We start from the raw sequence: 19526 nt of genomic DNA on the forward strand, positions 1-19526 counted from the left end.
TCTTTGAACCTGGTCCACTCGTGTCGGAGACTCGGGTCACCAATGATGCTCCTGTCTCTGGACGCGGAAAAGGCCTTCGACCGAGTGGACTGGGGGTATTTGTGGTCGGTCTTGCGGGCCTTTGGCTTTTCCGGGGCTTTTTTGCGAGGTGCGCAGGCTTTATATACGCTCCCTTCTGCCGTGGTGGATATTGGCACGTTCCGCTCCCGGTCTTTTGCAATTAAGGGGGGTACCCGCCAGGGCTGTCCCCTCTCGCCATTGTTATTTGCACTGGCCATTGAGCCGTTAGCTCAGGCCATCCGTCTGCACCCGGATATTAAGGGTCTTACTGTGGGTGGTCGGGACTACAAACTTAGCTTGTTTGCAGACGATGTCCTGCTCTCTTTGACGTCCCCCCTCACGTCCCTGCCTAATTTGTATCAATTGCTTGGACGGTTCGGGAAGCTTTCGGGTTACAAAATCAATTCCGATAAACGCGAAGCCCTCAATGTTAGTCTTCCCTCCCCTACGGTTAAGCTCCTCTCCCTTAATTTTGATTTTAAATGGCGGCCTTTCTCCCTGCGGTCTTTGGGCATTAATATCACCCCCTCTCATCACCAGATGTATGCGGCCAACTACCTGCCGCTAATTCAGACCCTAAAGCGCGATCTTGCCACTTGGTCCACCTATGCTTTATCGTTTATGGGGCGGATCTATGCGGTGAAAATGAATTTGTTGCCCAAGTTGTTGTATCTTTTTCGTTCCATCTCCTTGCCGATCCTTCGGAAAGATATTGCGGGCCTTCAGGGGGCTATTGAGAGGTTTGTTTGGCAGGGCCGGAGGAGCAGGCTTGCTAGATCGACCCTATATAGGTCGAAGAAGGCTGGAGGGCTATCCACTCCCCTCCTTTATGAATACTATGTTGCGGCTCAGTTGGCCATGCTTTTGTCCCTCTCGGTGCGCCCCTCCCCTGCGCGCTGGGTTCAGCTGGAGTCTGATCTCTCCTCTGGGGCGAATCTCCGATGGCTTATGTGGCTCCCTACCCTGGATAAAAGCAGGATATCTGACAGCCCTACCCTCCTACATTCGTTCTCTCTCTGGTACCGGGTTCGTCGCAAATATAAGCTCATGGACAATGGTTCTAGATTGCAACCGGTGTTCCAGAATCAAGATTTCCCGGCAGGTCTTCAGATTCGTCCGTTCCAGTGGTGGGTTGACAAGGGTCTGGTTACAGTGGGAGATCTGCTCCTCAACGGTCGGCCCTACTCCTTCCAGCAACTAGCCTCATTGCACGACATGCCTATGTCTGAAACTTTTCGATACCGCCAGATTTCTCATTTTCTCCTTCAGTTCCTCAAGCGTTTTCCGGATTACGTTGCTACCTTTTATGAACACTTGTGCGCGCGTCCCCATAGAATCGGTGGGGCGATATCACTTCTGTACAACCACGCTTTGGGGGTGAAGTACCCGTCCTCGCCTTCTTTTGAAAGCCAATGGGAGACCGATTTGGATCAAGCTCTCGACTCCTCTGATTGGGGGGAGATTTATGAGAACATTTGGAAAGTCACCGCCTGCACTCTTGTGCAGGAGAACTGCTTTAAGGTGTTGTCTCGCTGGCATCTCACCCCTTCACGCCTGCACCGTATGTTCCCGACGCATTCCCCTCTCTGTTTTCGTGGCTGTGACGAGGTGGGGACCCCGCTGCATATTTGGTGGGCCTGCCCCAAGCTTGTGCCGATATGGGCCCATTTCTTCAGTTTGCTGAGCGATGCTCTTGGGGAATCCCTCCGACCCGAGCCTTGGTCGGCTCTTCTCTGTAGATGCTATCCTTCGGATACTCTGTCTAAACCAGCGCATCGTCTTATATTTCGAGTCTGTACGGCGGTCCGTCTCGCTATTGCCCAAGTGTGGAAATCTGGCACTCCTGAGCTGCACGTCGTTGAAGCTAAAATTTGGCATATGCTGAAGATGGAAAAGATCACGGCTTACCTGCATGACAGGTCCCACATTTTCTTTCTCACCTGGGGCCCGTGGATGGAGAAATTTGGGATGTCACCAGCAACGGTTTCGTGGATCTGACCTGTGGCTGCTACCTGTTGTTCGGCTGGCTGAGGCTCTGAGGTTTCTGAGAGTTCTATCTCTTTTTTTTTTTTTTTTTTTTTTTTTTTTTTTCTTTTTCTTCTCTCTTTCTTTCTTTTTTCTCCCCCTCTCCTTTTTTCGGTGCTTATCTTTGGTCTTCTGGCTTTATCTCTTTTCTTTTCTCTGCATTTCTCTCTGGAGATGATTTTCGATACTTACACCTATTCCAGACTCACCGGCGCTGTTATTATGTGCGCTCAATGTGTGCCTTCGTCTTTTGGGCGTTGTGCCTTGGGCCTATTATTAGGGTACATTCTGTTTACGTTATCTCCTGTTTCGCGCTCATTGGCGTTGTCGTGATGTGTACACTGTACCTATGTTGTGGTGTTTTGTCTGTATTTGAGTTTATTTGGAAGTCATCTTTTCTATTGACAAAATAAAAATTACTTCTCAAAAAAAAAAAAAAAAAAAGGCATTTCACAGAGCACTCTGCCTCCAGAAATGCCTTACACCCCCCATTTAACACTCCCCCTCCCTCCTCCAAACTTACCGGTGCTTCTGAGTTGGGGGGGCGCATAACACAGGAGGGTCCAGGTCCCCTGCTTCTGAGTCCCCAGTGCTTAGTCCGGGCAGCGTGTAGAGCTCTACGCGATTGTATCGAGTAGAGCTCTACGCGATTATATCACGTAGAGCTCTACACGCAGCCCGGACTAAGCACCGGGGACTCAGATGCACCGGTAAGTTGGGTCGGGGGTTAACACAGGAGGATCCAGGTCCCCTGCATCTGGGTCCCCAGTGCTTAGTCCGGGAAGCGTGTAGAGCTCTACGCGATTGTATCGCGTAGAGCTCTACACGCAGCCCGGACTAAGCACCGGGGCCTCAGAAGCACTGGTAAGTTGGGGGGGGGTTAACACAGGAGGATCCAGGTCCTCTGCATCGCTGCGGGGGATCTGGATCTTAGTCTCATAATCAGACCTATTTGAGGTCTGATTATAAGACGACCCTGATTATAAGACGAGGGGTATTTTTCAGAGCATTTGCTCTGGAAAAAACCTCGTCTTATAATCGAGCAAATACGGTATGTATTGCTGTAGTTGAATCTCTACACTTATTACTTACCTGGTACTTGTATTGATTATCCTCCCCTTTTTAATGTTAATACTGTCTATAGTATATCAATTCTCCCTTTTACTCTTGTTTTTAGTTACATATTTAAAAAGACAAATGGAGCATGTTTCTGATTTTAATCTCTTTTATTTCGAATACCACATGTGTGGGATGCTAAAGGGAAATATGTCCGTGTTTGTGCCCGAGAGCGTTCCGTGTTGGGACCTTTGAGCAAGCCGCTGTGTCCTTCCTTATTCAACCCGGAAGTGTATTTTGTTTGTTTGCCGTGCGCGGCAACCGCAACGGCGAATGAAGGCATCCACGGATACCTACAGGGACGTAGTGGCATCACGACGCGCATTGACGTGATGACGCCGCCAGGACTCGTTCCTCTACGCACATACCGTGATGACGTACCCAGAAGCACCCATATAACACGGACTACGGACTTTTGAACGGTTAATTCGATTTTATTCTGTTTTTATTTTATTTTATTTTGTTTGGTTTATTGTTTCCTGAAGAAGCCGACGTGCTATCGGCGAAACGCGTCAAGACCAATAAAAATTCAATATTTTACAGCTGTCTACCGGAGTATCCCATTTATCTGGCATTTGCACATCACTCTCTGAGTTGTGCCACTTCATTTATGTAAGTGCAATTTTGATTTATTCCATTGCGGCTTAAAGATACTGCACCATTGTGGTTCTCCTTGGTCTTACAGCTCCCAAGATTTCATTTTACATTCAAGTGTATCCAGAGTCCGTTTTGATGAGCTTCATGTATCCAGCCCTTTTGTGAGTGGATCTTACACCTCATTTAATTACTATTTGATTTACATATTACACTATTGGTATTTATTTTTGTTCCCCCATGTATATGCGCTCCACTGTTTGCTGTTGAGAGGAGAGAGGAACTGAAATCCTTAGATGATTCAGGGAAAAGAGGGCAAAGGTACAGGCAAACATGAATACAGGAACCAGCCTAGGACTATGTGATAACAATTAGAGATTCCGTCACATCATATGGCCATAGTATGCTTAGCCCACCATTACGCAAAAGTATTCCAATATTCGGTGGGTCCTAACACTAAACCCTGCCTACTGAATTAATAAACTCAAACTAAACATTGAATCTAAATACAAAACCAAGAAGGACATACCTTTAGACCGCTGACTGAGACAGACATAAATGGGTGGGGCACATCTTATAAAGGAAACAGAGCTGAAGCAAAGAGCAGAGCTGGAATCAAGGAATCAGAAGCACAGAGCATATGGAAATCCAGGAATGGATTACAGCAAAGGGGGAACTGTAGCAAGACAGGGAAAATCAGAGATATGCAGCTCTGCAGCTGGGATGGACCCTGACATATAGATGCAGAATTTTGGTATTTTCAGAGTGTGTGAAACCCAATTTAATCGTAAGTCCTGATTTCATTATGCTCTATAGGGACAATTCCCCTTGGTTTCACAGTCCTCTCTTAAGGGAGAACATTTTCCATTATATATATATCTATATATATGCTGGCAGAACCCAAACTTTTCAATCTAAATGTTTTTGCATAAATAGTGTGACTCAGGTATGTATAAGGGGTGTGTGTGTGGGTACAAGAGCTCAACATCGCAATAAAATATATGAGGCTTGTCGAAATGTTTCCATGGGTTGCTTTTCATTGCCAGTCCAGCCCTGGTAGTATTGGTTTCATCTGCTCATGAAGTATATGTATTAAAATCCAATAGTTTGGAAATATGTGCCTACCTTGTAAATTGAAAAATAATAAGAATTTGACAGCAGATAAGACCCATTCAGCCCATCTAGTATGCCTGTTTTATCTGCTGTAGAGGCACAACTAACAGGGATCCCACACTGTAAAATATTCTAATACATTTTCTAACCTCAATTAAGAAATGGACCATATATAATTATTAGTATAGGCAATAGTCAAAGATATGTAATTATTAGGCATAAATAAATGATAATTAAGATATATTAATATGTTTCAAGGTTTCCTTGACCTTAAATATAGAATGAAGGATTTGCTGAACAGGCAGTCTATAGATAGGATAGTAGCTTGCTAATGCATGGTATAGTTGTAACTCTAAAAGGGCATTACAATATACGTACAGCGACCACCTAAAATAGGGTTTGGGCGTGTAAGACCTAAGTGAACATGTTTGAACACCTAATTAGGTGAAGACCAATAGACTGACATCATTTTCAAATGATATATAAGCTTGGTGTAAGAGAGGCATGGAGAAGAGGTAGAGGAGAGATGTACTTGCCATCCACAGACTCTTCTTGTCCCAACACTCCCTCCCTCCATCCTCAGGAATGCGTAGGACAGATGCCATCAACTAAATTCCTTTCCAAGGTTTTGTAAGACTTGTTTCGTATTATTTTTGTTATCTTCTTTTTATATTCTTCTTTTATTTTTGTTCGTATTAAATGTTTTACCTTTGTTTGCATCTAAGTGACTCTGCCTATTTTTGACGCACATACATTTATATGTGATCCAATTATTTGAAGTTTGTATTGGCCCTATGTATTTTCTTACATATCTGGCGTGCCAGCCCTGCGTATTTTTTTTCCTGACCTTTGCCCTCCAGCTTGCTCAGGGGGAAGGGCAGATATATCTGTACACTTTTTGCAAACTGTCGGGAGAGAATTAAGAAAGAACCTTTGAGGATACAGACTTTCAGATTTTATTGGAACCAAAAGTGCTAAAAGACGCTATTGACGGCAGACGCAAGAAAGCCATACAGCGTGATACAACACCCACTCAAGGAGAGTTCACTAAACAGGGTAAGTCATGGATTTTATAAAAACATATGCTAACAAAAGTAAAATAACTTTTCAATTTGATAATTGTCCTACTAATGCACAGTTATGGGCTAGTATGTACAAACAATGTGAGCTAGAGAATATGAAGATAGATAAGAAATTGTTATGTATTGATAAACTTAAGAAGAAACTGCAAAATGTCCTAAGCATGTTTAAAACGTTTAATGACTTGATTGTGGAGGATTTACAACCTAGACAAAGTATTTGCATGATTAACAAAGTCGTACCAGAATCTAACCCTGATGACAGTACTGACGACTTTAACAGCTGTCCCGACTGTTTTGTTTTAGCTCAGCAATTAGAGAATTGGAGAGGGCTAGGGACAGACAAGCTCAGTTACTGTCTAAACTATGTTTAGAAAATAAGAAGGTGTCAGTTATCACAAGACAAGGTAGTAAGAAGGGCGTATCTTTTGTCCCTGAAATAGCTGGTACCTCAACAATAGATTCTGATGAGGAACTTGACGTAGGAGGAGTTGAGAGACAAAAGCTCAGAGACAGTGCAACAAAATTGACTTTAAAAATTAATGATCAATTAATGAAAATTGCCAAAGATATTCCTAAATATGACGATAAGATGGATGCATTCCATAATATTGATGTTTTTGAAACAAATACAGACAAATTCCAATTAAGTAATAAACAAAGAAACGTAATTTTTAAGCAATGGATACCTTCACATATGTCCAAAAGGTTACAGGACACACCTACAGAGGATGCATTAGGTCAATTAGTGCATGCAAATGACATGGATAGATTGAAACAATTAATTCTGTTTACAACTGGTGACTCATCTCCATCTCTTGACTTAATCGAATCTCTAAAAGTAAATCTTCAAGATGATCCCTTTGCATTTTTGTTGAAATTTGAGAAAGCCTATAGAATGGTAATGGGAGTTGATGATGGAGATGAACCACAGGCAATGATTATAGCATTTGTAAGGAAATTTAAATATCTAGATCCTGTATCTGTTCAGCTTGCCTCTGAAAAACCTAGTTTGCAAGAAGCAGCCATATTCATTGATCGTATTAGAAGAGCAATGAAAATGTCAACTGTAAAGGTAAAAGTATCTACAGTACAGGAACTAATTGACAAACGGCGAGAATTAACTCAGAATGACTGTCACAAGCCACAAACTAATCCTACTAATTTTGAACGATTTGATAATACTAACCGAAAGATATTCAGACCAAATGTTAGTTGTTATCATTGTGGTCAAAGAGGACATTTGAAGTGGCAGTGTAAACAATTTCTTCAAAATAGAAAATTTGTCCCTAGAACACAAAATTTTGGGAAAGAAAATGGGCTGATGCCAACAGCCCCACCTACTGGTGAACAATTTAAGTCAACGTCCCCATACACTCCACTAATTAGACAGGTGCAAGAGCTCACAACAAATAGTACTGCTACTAATGTAACAGGAAAGAATGTCAGGAGGGGTCTGACACCCTCTCAGTGACTAGATAAGAATCAATCACTCTGTAAGTTGACCTATGTAGCTCCAGTGTCAACTGACAACTGCGGCAGACCATATGTCAAGGGAAAATTACAGGGAAAAGAGATTACATTCCTAATTGATACAGGAGCTCAATTAAGTGTGACTAATCAAGCTTTACCTATAACATCTAACTCACCTGTTTGCACGATTGTAGGTTTTAGTGGTAAAGGTAATACTTCAGCAACTTTGGTTACTGGTGTTTTGTTTGAGATTCCTGGCTATTTGTGTACTGAAATTGATATCTGGCATTGTCCTAGCTCAGAAAATATCTTAGGGGCTGATGTAATGAGAGAACGAGGTTGGGTCATTGACTTAGGGAATCAAGTGATTTGGAGAAGTAATAACCTTAAAGGGCCTGTAGTAATTGATCCAAGTGACTACAGTGTAGTGGCCGTCATCAATTTAATTGAGGAGGTATCCCCAAATCATGTTTGGCCACAAATGGATTGTAATGACTTGACTCTTGTAGAAATTGTGCAGAAACATCCCTCGTTATGGGCTCAATCTAAGAATGAGGTAGGGACAATGAAAGATGTTGTTGTTAAAGTGGAAGGAACAGATCCCATAGCTCAGAAACAGTACCGATTGCCTCCAGATTCAATTGAGCCTTTGTCCAAAATTATTGAAGAACTACTTCTACAAGGCGTCATACGCAAATCAAATTCGGTGACAAACTATCCGTTATGGGCAGTTAAGAAACCAGATAATTCTTATAGAATGCTTCTAGATCTGCGTATGTTTAATAAATGTACCCCAAATGTGGCGCCAATTGTAGCAGATACCCCCGACATCATGTCTCGATTGAATGCTAAGGCAAAGTTTTTCTCGGTACTGGATATCAGTAATGGTTTTTTCAGTATTCAGATAGAGAGGAGTTGTCAATACAAATTTGCTTTTACTTTTCTGAATGAGCAATATGTATTTTGCAGATTACCACAGGGGGCGCACATGTCACCTAGTCTGTTTCATCAGGCATTGGCAAAAGTGTTATCAAAATTCTCAAGGCAAGATTGTATTCTACAGTATGTTGATGATATCTTGTTGGCAACAGAGAGTAGAGAGGAACACCTCACCTTGCTAGCAGAATTGTTTAATCTGTTGTACGAGTCAGGATTGAAATTAAATCCAAGGAAGGTCCAATTACTGAAACAAGAGGTTCAGTACTTGGGAGTTTTGATAAGTCCAGGCCAGAGACGTCCTTTGCAGGAAAGAGTAGCAACAGTAGCAGCTTTGCCTGTACCTACAACTTTCAAAGCTTTAAGACAATTCCTGGGACTTGTAAATTTTTCTAGAGATTTCATAGAGGGCTTTGCTGAAAAAGCTAAACCCTTATATGACTTACTAAAAAGTACTGATGATGACAATTTGTTTGGTCCATGGGGAGATGAGCAGCAGAAAGCGTTTGAACAACTTAAACTTGATTTACAGAGAGCACCAGCTTTGACAACTGTGTATCCATCTAAGCCTTTTGCTTTACAAGTTCATACCTCGGAGACGGCTGTCTCGGCAGTTTTACTGCAGCTACAGGGAAAGGAATGGAGAATAGTTGGCTATTTTTCCAAACTCCTTTCACCTGTGGAAAAAGGGTTTGAAACGTGTGCAAGACATCTGGTGGGTGTACACTTTGCAGTCAAGGCGACTGAACATATTGTTGGGTTTAACAAACTAATTTTGCAGACTCCTCACTCCACCTTGAAATTGCTTCTTGAAAAAAGTATCCCAGGAGTGTCACATCAAAGATTTGCACATTGGTTGTTGTCTTTATCTCCAAAACAGATTGAAGTGGATCATAAAGCTAAATATGTGCTCCCTCAACTAATGCAATATGAGGGCGAATCACATGAGTGTGTTGAGACATTTCAGGGGGATTTTCCATCTCTTTTTAGAAAAGAAGTAGAGGAAACTGATGAACCAGTATTTGTAGATGGTTCTAGATTTTGTTTGAAAGGACAATATTATACCGGATATGCCATTTGGTTTCCAAAGAAAGGTCGAGCTATTCAGCATAGACTACCAGGACATTTTTCTGCACAGAGAGCAGAAATTGAAGCTGTTAAAACAGTATTGGAAATTAATGAGAAAGAAAATAATGATCCTTTGGTAATCTATAGCGATAGTTCATATGTCGTACGTTCACTAACAGACTACTTACCTGTGTGGAAAAAACGAGGTTTTGTGGATTCATCTAACAAAATTTTAAGTCATGTTGATACATTGCAGACTATCTTTGAGCTTGCTTCTAAAAATCCTAACCGATATGCTATTGTCAAAGTACCTGGCCATAGCAGAGGGACTAGTGATTTAGCTTTGGGAAATGAGAAAGCAGATTCTCTAGCCAAGGAAGCAGCTTTGATAGGAGAGATAGTGATGGAACTAGAACCGTTGGAAGTACTACCAGTAAAGAGTAAGGAAGCAAATTTACCTTCATTTAGTGATGAACAGATGAAAGATCCGTTCATTGTGGAATGTAAGAATAAAATAACACCTCCTTTTGTTTGTGAAAATGGAGTGATTTGTTATGAAATGCAAGGTAATTTACTTCCAGTTGTGCCTAAACACTTGCAGACGGAATTCACCCGCTATAATCATGAAAGTTTAGGTCATGTGGGTCAGCAAAAGTTGCTGGAAATTCTCAAAGAGAAGTTTTATTGGGACAAAATGGAGGACTCTGTACAAAATGTTGTTCAGTCATGTCTCGTTTGTGCTCAAGTAAACCCCAGGCCTAAAGGACAAAAGCCTCCACTTCTAAGAATTGCACCTGCAGACGGTCCGTGGTCTACATTGCAGATTGACTACGTAGGTCCCCTACCTTCAGGTAAACAAGGTCTCAGGTACGCATTGGTTGTGGTAGATGTATTTTCTAAGTGGGTAGAACTGTTGCCTGTCAGGAAAGATGATGCTTTGTCTACGGCAAAAGCATTAGTGAATCATGTTTTTTGTACTTGGGGAATCCCAAGGATGATTTCATCTGACAGGGGGAGCCATTTTACTGGCAAAGTCATGCAGGCTGTTTGCGCAATCCTGGGGGTACGTCAACAATTCCATGTTCCATACCATCCTCAGTCCGCAGGTATTGTAGAAAGAATGAACAGAACGATTAAGTCTAGAATTGCAAAAATGTTACTCGATAAAGGAAATACTTGGGTTGATGCAGTACCTCTGGTATTGATGAGTATTAGGGGAACAAGCTCCTCAACTACCCAGTATACACCTTTTGAATTAATGACAGGAAGGAAAATGCCATTGATCTTTCCTCATGAACCGTTTTTGTCTACTCCACAGAAAGATGCCATTGCAAGAACTAAGTGGTTACAGATACTTCAGGAGAATTTAAAAACAATTCTTCCTCACGCAGCGTCTAGAATGCAGCGTATGGTACCGCCTCACTCTTCTAAATTTGTGAGAGGAGCATCAGTAATGATTAAGACTTTTAGGAAGGCGGGACCTTGGGAAAGTAATTGGGAAGGACCGTTTGAAATAATCGACACGATGGGTCAAGTTATGATCCTTGTTCAAAGAGCAGAAAAAACAGTGAAAAATACCCGTAGGCAGCAGAAGCTGTGGGTACATGTTGACCAGTGTAAATTGTACGTTTCTAACTAAATTCTGTTCTTGCAGGAACAAAGTTCTGCAAGAAAATGGAGGAACAAAACTGTTTACTATTGGACAAAGAACCTCCAAAGAAACAGCAATACAAGAAGCGTGACATCAAGATAGCGTGTTACATATTACTTCCATGGTTGTTGGTGCTGAGTTTTTTGATTGCTGTGTTGTTTGAACTATACCAGAAGCCAATTGGAATTGATGATCCGACAAAGGATTTACCACAGAAGACATTGTTATCACATAAAATAAGAGAAGTTCAGGTGGATCGACTCCTGACATCAGACATTGATACATCAAGAGACATTGTTGGACGAATTAGATTAATTATGGTTAAGATATACAGATTTTGTATTTGATGGGGAAAATCTGGAACAATTAGATGTTTCAGCTTGTCTTCATTTTGTTTCCAAAGTAATATGTCTTCCAGGGCAAGAAAAAGTTGTCTATCATTCTTGTTTTCATAATCATTCATCATGTGAGGCCAGGATTGAAAGTGTTACATCTATGCATGAATTAATGACTCAAGTAAAAGGAGGGAAAGTTTGTTTTCAGGTAATGAAGGAAGAGTCATTGTTCAGAGCATTCTTTTCAAATTGTATGCATAATGAAACTCTTCACAGAGGATTATATTGCATAGAAGGGGATATGAAAAAGTTGGAGATAGATGGGAAAAAGTTTAATGTCTCCACTATGGGCATAGAGCGTTTAAAAACACTACCTCAGCAATTTAATCTCACACAGATAGACCATTTTCCTAGGAAAACATGGACTGAAGAAATAAAGAAAGATAAGGGATTATTGGCCATATTAAAACAACAATTGAAAGATGCCGAAATTGTTTTCCAACATAAACAAGGTGAATTAGAACAAATTCAACATCAATGGAATGATATGTCTGGAGTTAGTTGGTGGTCAAATTTTAAAAAATCAGTAAATATGTGGTCACAATCTTCGGTAAAATCCGCAGCTGGGAATATATTGTTGAATCCAATTGTTATTATAGCTATACTTGTTTTATTATGTATTATTTATCAAAGTTTTCTTATGTGTAGAATAAGTAAGATATATAAACATGTTAAGTATGAAGTAGATAAGGGAGATGGAATATTAAGGGAATTGATAAAAAGGGCACAATCCTCTCATTCCATAACAAATGTAGAGAAAAGGGTGTCTCATGCTAATGATTATCATATGGTCCCAGGTAAAGTGTGATGTGATTGTAGTATAAATGTGATACGAATGTGATACGAATGGTGAGTAAATGTGTATATTTGAAAAGATATGATAAGGATATTATCCTATCATCAGGGGGAATTGTAAAATATTCTAATACATTTTCTAACCTCAATTAAGAAATGGACCATATATAATTATTAGTATAGGCAATAGTCAAAGATATGTAATTATTAGGCATAAATAAATGATAATTAAGATATATTAATATGTTTCAAGGTTTCCTTGACCTTAAATATAGAATGAAGGATTTGCTGAACAGGCAGTCTATAGATAGGATAGTAGCTTGCTAATGCATGGTATAGTTGTAACTCTAAAAGGGCATTACAATATACGTACAGCGACCACCTAAAATAGGGTTTGGGCGTGTAAGACCTAAGTGAACATGTTTGAACACCTAATTAGGTGAAGACCAATAGACTGACATCATTTTCAAATGATATATAAGCTTGGTGTAAGAGAGGCATGGAGAAGAGGTAGAGGAGAGATGTACTTGCCATCCACAGACTCTTCTTGTCCCAACACTCCCTCCCTCCATCCTCAGGAATGCGTAGGACAGATGCCATCAACTAAATTCCTTTCCAAGGTTTTGTAAGACTTGTTTCGTATTATTTTTGTTATCTTCTTTTTATATTCTTCTTTTATTTTTGTTCGTATTAAATGTTTTACCTTTGTTTGCATCTAAGTGACTCTGCCTATTTTTGACGCACATACATTTATATGTGATCCAATTATTTGAAGTTTGTATTGGCCCTATATATTTTCTTACACACACATAAGTGTAAACCATTAAGCCCATCATGGATTTCTTTGTTAATGTCAACATGGCTCTGTCCCTTCCTTTAATCTAAAGACTAAATTTTTCCTTCCCTATTGAAATACACAGAGTAGGTAAAAAATGGTTTTAACCAATTAAACTTATTATCTGGTGGCAAATACTTTAATTCATGCCACATTCACTACTTTTCAACAGTGAACAGTGTGGAATAGTAGGTAATTGTGCATACAGAGGTAATTTAGTTTATCCCTCATGGAGAATTCAGAAAGCTAATTTTCTATTGAAAATAATAAAGGATAACATTTTTAGCATATCCTGACATACACCGAATGGTTTAAGTCGCTGACAGTATGTAACTTTTTTTAAGTTACTTTATTTCAAATACATAAAAGCTCCAAACAATTATGGCTCAACAATGTAATCCAGTAATGAGCACTGTGTACCTACCACTTACTGGAAATTACTTTATATTCCTTTATACTTGCATTTAAGTGGTTATTTATATTATTATATAAGAAGGGAAATAAAAAAATATTTTTTTCCAAAATGAATCATGACCTATTGTTTGTGACTGTGTGTTGTGTGTGTTTTATAGTGGAGTATCATTCTTTGATGGTTTGCAGACAATATGCCTGTACAAATCAACTGGCGTTTGCAGCTATGCATGGCTCATTGATTGACTTCAACAGCAGGAAAGGCCATAGCAATCCGTTAAGAAACAAATATCATTACAGTGAACAAAAATTTCCATTGAAAGGTTTAAAACAAACAATTTGCTAGACAAACGTTTATAAAAAATGTCTTACAACGAATAATGTTACACTGTATTCTGCTATTAATTTTCCCTAGAAAATAAATAGATTATTCTTTAGACAGAATCATGTAGAGAACATTTTATCATTTAGCTTTGCGGGATAAGGCACTTATATGAGCATTTAAATTGTGCACCCCTTGTATTAAGAAATTGGTGAAGAATCAATATTTTTGGGGGATCGGCTGTTTTATGTTTTTTTAATTCAGTTCATGATTTTGTGAACAAAGCATTGTTGGTTGCATCTCTGGAGGGAAGCAGAACACACACCACTGCAGGCTTTTATCCATATTGCTAGGATATACACAGATCAGCTATAACATTATGACCACTGACAGATTAAGTGAAAATCTTTTTATCATGGGACCTGTCTGTGGGTGGCATATATAAGGCATCTTAGGCAACGAGTGAACATTTCATACTCAAAGTTGATGTGTTACAAGTAGGAAAGTGTAAGGATCTGAGTGACTTTGACAGGGGCCAAACTGTGATGGCTAGACTACTGTGCCAGTGCATCTCCAAAACAGCAGCTCTTGACGGGAAGTCTCCGGTCTGCAGTGGTCAGTATCTATCAAAAGTGGTCCAAGGAAGGAAAAGCGGTGAACAGGGTCATGGGCAACTAAGGTTCATTAATGCACATGGGGCAAAGGCTGGCCCATGTGGTCAAATCCAACAGATTAGCTACTTTTTCAAATTGCTGAAAAAGTTAATTCTGTTTCTGATAAAAAGATGTCAGAACACACAGTCTATCTCAGTTTGGTGCGTATGGGGCTGCGTAGCTGCAGAGCAGTCAGGGTGCCCATGTTGACTCCTGTCCATTGCCAAAAGTGTCTACAATGGGCATGTCAGCATAAGAAGTGGACCACAAAGCAATGGATGAAGGTTGCCTTGTCTGATGAATCACAAGGATGTCCGGGAACGGGCCGGTGGAGGCAGTGCGATGCTTTGGGGAATGTTTTGCTGAGAAACCTTGGGTCCTGCCATTCATGTAATGGTTAATTTGACACGTTCAACCTACCTAAGCATTGCTGCAGACCATGTACACCCTTTTCGTGGACATGTTATTCCCTAATAGCATTGGCCTCTTTCAGCAGGATAATGCGTCCTGGCACAAAGCAAAAATGGTTCAGGAACGGTTTGAGAAACACAACAGCGAGTTCAAGGTGTTGACTTGGTATCCAAATTCCCCAGATCTCAATCCAATCAAGCATCTGTGCAATGTGCTGGTCAAACAAGTCCAATCCATGGAGGCCCCACCTCACAACTTACAGTACTAAAAAGATCTTCTGCTAATGCATTGGTGCCCGATACCAGGTTCAGAGGTCTAGTGGATTCCATGCCTTGAAGGGTTAGGACTGTTAGGGCAGCAAAAGGGGGACCTACACAGTATTAAGCAGGTGGTCATAATGTTATGGCTGATCAGTGTATAAGCACCAGGATGCTTGCTCAGGTGCACCCTTAGGGAAGGGATGGGCCTGTTCTAAACTTTGCTCACAGAGAATAGTTTATTTGGTATGAATGTTGTGTTCTATTTTAAGAAAGGGGAGAAGGCGTGATGTAGAAGAACGGAACTATCCCCATGCATCACAGGATTTAAAAACGGGATCCCTTTCCTTTCATACACTGTTACAGCTCATGAAGTAAACAAAACGTGTCCTGTGTAGCCTCTTTATTATAACTGTTTATCTTGTCCAGATGTACAACACCAGAGAAAGAGTTTGTTAGTTTTTTCATCCATCTCAACCCCTTGACACCATGTCATGGGGTTTAACAACCATAAAAAGAGATAAACGATCATTTTCTTCCCTCAGCCGTGAAATACAATGTTAAGGCCCTGTTCGGTCACTCTCTGTAGTGATCGTATTCACCATATTTTATATGCCTGCAGTAACAAGTTTAGAAAGCAATCAACAATCTCCTCCTAAGCTCAGCCAGTGTTGCTGAAATGTCTCGATATCAATAAAAATTAAACAGGAGTTACCAGAGGGTCTGTCTAGACCCTCCTGAGACTTCTGTAGGTTGATTAGAGGTACTGCAATCAAACATGCAGGTCAGTGGAGCCCAGCTTTCTAATGTGATTAGTAATTTTTTTTTAAAAAAGATTCAATAAAAAAAATATTTAAAAAAACATTAAAAATAGTTAATAAATTAAAATGTTGTAACATTTAAAAACAGTGCTCCAGTGATGTCACCATGTGACCATAAGGGGAACCATTTCCAAGGAAATGAACCGATAAATTAGGCAGAAAACAATCAATATGGTAAATAACTCGTATTTATGCCATTAAAAATTAATTCCTATTACTGCCAAAATCAATCTTAGACGTATAAAAGTATGTTGCAGCTTGGTGTATTAGTATATCAAGAGATCATTTAGCGTTGTAACACTAACCAATGGTAATAATAACCTAGCTGCAGTAGTGAGTAGGAGCGTATTAATAAAACTTCTAAGGGAGTGTTATATCCATTTGTAACTACCAACCTGCTTTTCTGCCTGTTAAGAAGTAGAATATTACTATCTGTCTACAGTGCATGAGGTATTCAATTGATGAGGAAGTTGATTGATGTGTCCTTATCAAGATACAATTCAATCTAAATTAGCATTAAGCAAATTGCAGATTCATCATTCATAAATAATATGAATGGGGATGCTCAGGTTATGAGAACCCGACATATGCTTTGCTATTCTAGCTTTTTCAGGGGTCTTCTAGGGTTACCCCTTGGGAAAAATGTAGGGTTATAAATTGAGGACTTGTTTCTTGTTAAATTTCCATGAAAATGTGTGAAAAATGACCAGAATTTTGTTTTTATAAAAAATGCTTAAATTGTTGAGCAAGTCCTAAAATTGGTGCAATATCTTCTCAGAAATTCTGACATGAAAAGGGTTAAATACCAATTAAAATACTCTTGGGTGTCTAGTTTTCAAAAATATATGTGTTGATGGGGTAAACTGAATTGGCTAGTTTTAAAGATGTCCCATGGGCTCCAGATGACCAAATGTCAAAATCTCAATTTCATTGTACTCAGGAGATGTTGCTAAACACATATTGGGGTGATGTTTGGCAGTGACATATACCAGAAGTAGTAAAGTTATACTTCAAATACAATGTGTGTGTGGGAAAAAAAATACTACCACAAATTGGTGTATGGAAAGAGTTAAAACACCAGCATTTGAAATACCCTGAGGTGTCTAATTTTCAAAAATATACGATTTGGTGGGATTGGATTGGCCAGATTCAATGATGTCCCAAATAGAAGGATGATCTGATTTGACAAAAAAATATTTTGAAATAATAATAAGCTACTTGTACTAATTGCCTTACAGTTTGCAAAAAACATAAAAACATTTTGTACTTCTAAATGTTTTTTTTATTAGTTTTTGCAGATATATTTCAAATTAAAGTCAGAAGAGGTGGGGTACATTAGATGATATGATATTATCAAAATAATATCAACTAAAGAAAGCCTCTTTTGTCCTGGAAAAGAACAATATGTAATGTGTGTCGGTACAGTAAACAAGAAGAAAATTACAGCTAAACACAAACAATGCAGAAATGTCAAAACAGCCATTGTCACAAAGCATGAATATGACACAGATAACATACTTTACGATAACATAGGACACACCTGGTTTTTTTTTACAGGTTTACAATGCCCTGGTGTAATACATGCAATATTCCCCAAGTTCACACTGTGCACATTCCCAGTGCACTGTAGCTAGGCTATGTATACACAAGCCCCTAATGGACACAGGCCATTTGAAATTTGGAGATATATGGAATTATGACAGTGTTAGAACAGTTTAAGAAGAGGATGAAGGAGGAAAGAGTCGCAAACCCACTGAAAACAAAGTGGATACCATTAGGGGAAGGAGAAGGGGACACAGAGCAAGCAGCTACAACAGAAAAAGATACCCAGTTATAGAGGCGAAACATGGGGAGAAATCTAGAAGCAAAAAAAACATGAAAAGAAACAAAAATATACCATAAGCTTAACAGAAGATCTGACCTTGCATCATTTTGTATCATTTTATAAAAAAACAACCAGCATGAAAAATACATAAAGGAAAAAATAAATGTCCTGCTTTTATTTTTACTAGAGTGTTCATAACTTTGTTTTTATAATCTTGCATCTTAATAAACACATTTTTCCTAGCCAAATCGATGAGGCTGGACAGTTTACCAATTATATTTATATTTTGTTAGCAGATGTAACAATATACGGTCTTGTTAATTTGTGATTGTTTTAGTTATATCCCTGTTATTTTATTTTCTCTGTTTTGTTTGGATATTTTATATCTTTTTTATCTGGATATTGATGTTTTTATGTCGACGTTATTGTGTATTCATTTAGTTGGTTATGGTTATAATGTTGGATCCTGTTTTGAGAATATTATTGGGACAGCAATGGTATACCGACTTGCTGGGTTAAATTGTAATATTTTGTGTTTTTCACTCTGTGTGTGTATTAAAAATGACTTACCAGCTAGTCGACCTTTAAGTGTTACTTCCCATACCCTTTACCTCTGTTATCATATCTGTTATCATATCCGTCAACCTTTCCAACTTACTTTATCTTCAACAATGCAGCATTCAGGATAGGAAAAAGTCACACGTCACAGCCATTGATGGTGTGGTTCTGCAAATAAAAAGGACCCCCTTCTCACTTTCTACCCTCTCCCTACCCCCCTTCTCACCATCAACCCTCTCCCTACCCCCTTCTCACTGTCTACCCTCTCCCTACCCCTCTTCTCACTAGCTACCCTCTCCATACCCCCCTTTTCACTATCTACGGAGTGGCTGAGTGACAGAAAACAGAGGGTTGTAGTCAATGGCGTATATTCAGAACAAGGTCTTGTTACCAGTGGGATACCTCAGGGATCTGTACTTGGACCCATTCTCTTTAATATTTTCATTAGTGATATTGCAGATGGTGTTGATGGAAAGGTATGTTTATTTGCCGACGACACAAAAATTTGCAACAGGGTTGATGTTCCTGGAGGAAGAAGCCAAATGGCAAACGATCTAGGTAAGCTGGAAAAATGGTCAGAGCTGTGGCAATTGGCATTTAACGTGGATAAATGCAAAGTAATGCACCTGGGGCATAAAAACCCAAGGGCAGAGTATAGACTATTTGGTACTGTCCTAACCTCAACGTGTGAGGAAAGGGATTTAGGGGTAATTATTTCTGAGGATTTAAAGGTAGGTAGACAATGCAGTAGAGCAGCAGGTAATGCTAGCAGAATGCTTGGTTGTATAGCGAGAGGTATTAGCAGTAGGAAGAGGGAAGTGCTCATGCCGCTGTACAGATCACTGGTGAGACCTCACTTGGAGTATTGTGTACAGTACTGGAGACCATATCTCCAGAAGGATATAGATATGTTGGAGAAAGTGCAGAGAAGGGCTACTAAAATGGTTTATGGATTACAAAATAAACCTTACCAGGACAGGTTAAAGGATCTTAACCTATATAGCCTGGAAAAAAGACGGGACAGGGGGGATATGATAGAAACATTTAAATACTTAAAGGGAATCAACAAAGTAAAGGAAGAAAGTTTATTTAAAAGAAGAAATAAAACCGCAACAAGAGGACACAAGC

Source organism: Spea bombifrons, chromosome 4 (genome assembly GCF_027358695.1).
Source record: "Spea bombifrons isolate aSpeBom1 chromosome 4, aSpeBom1.2.pri, whole genome shotgun sequence".
Lineage (NCBI taxonomy): Eukaryota > Metazoa > Chordata > Amphibia > Anura > Pelobatidae > Spea > Spea bombifrons.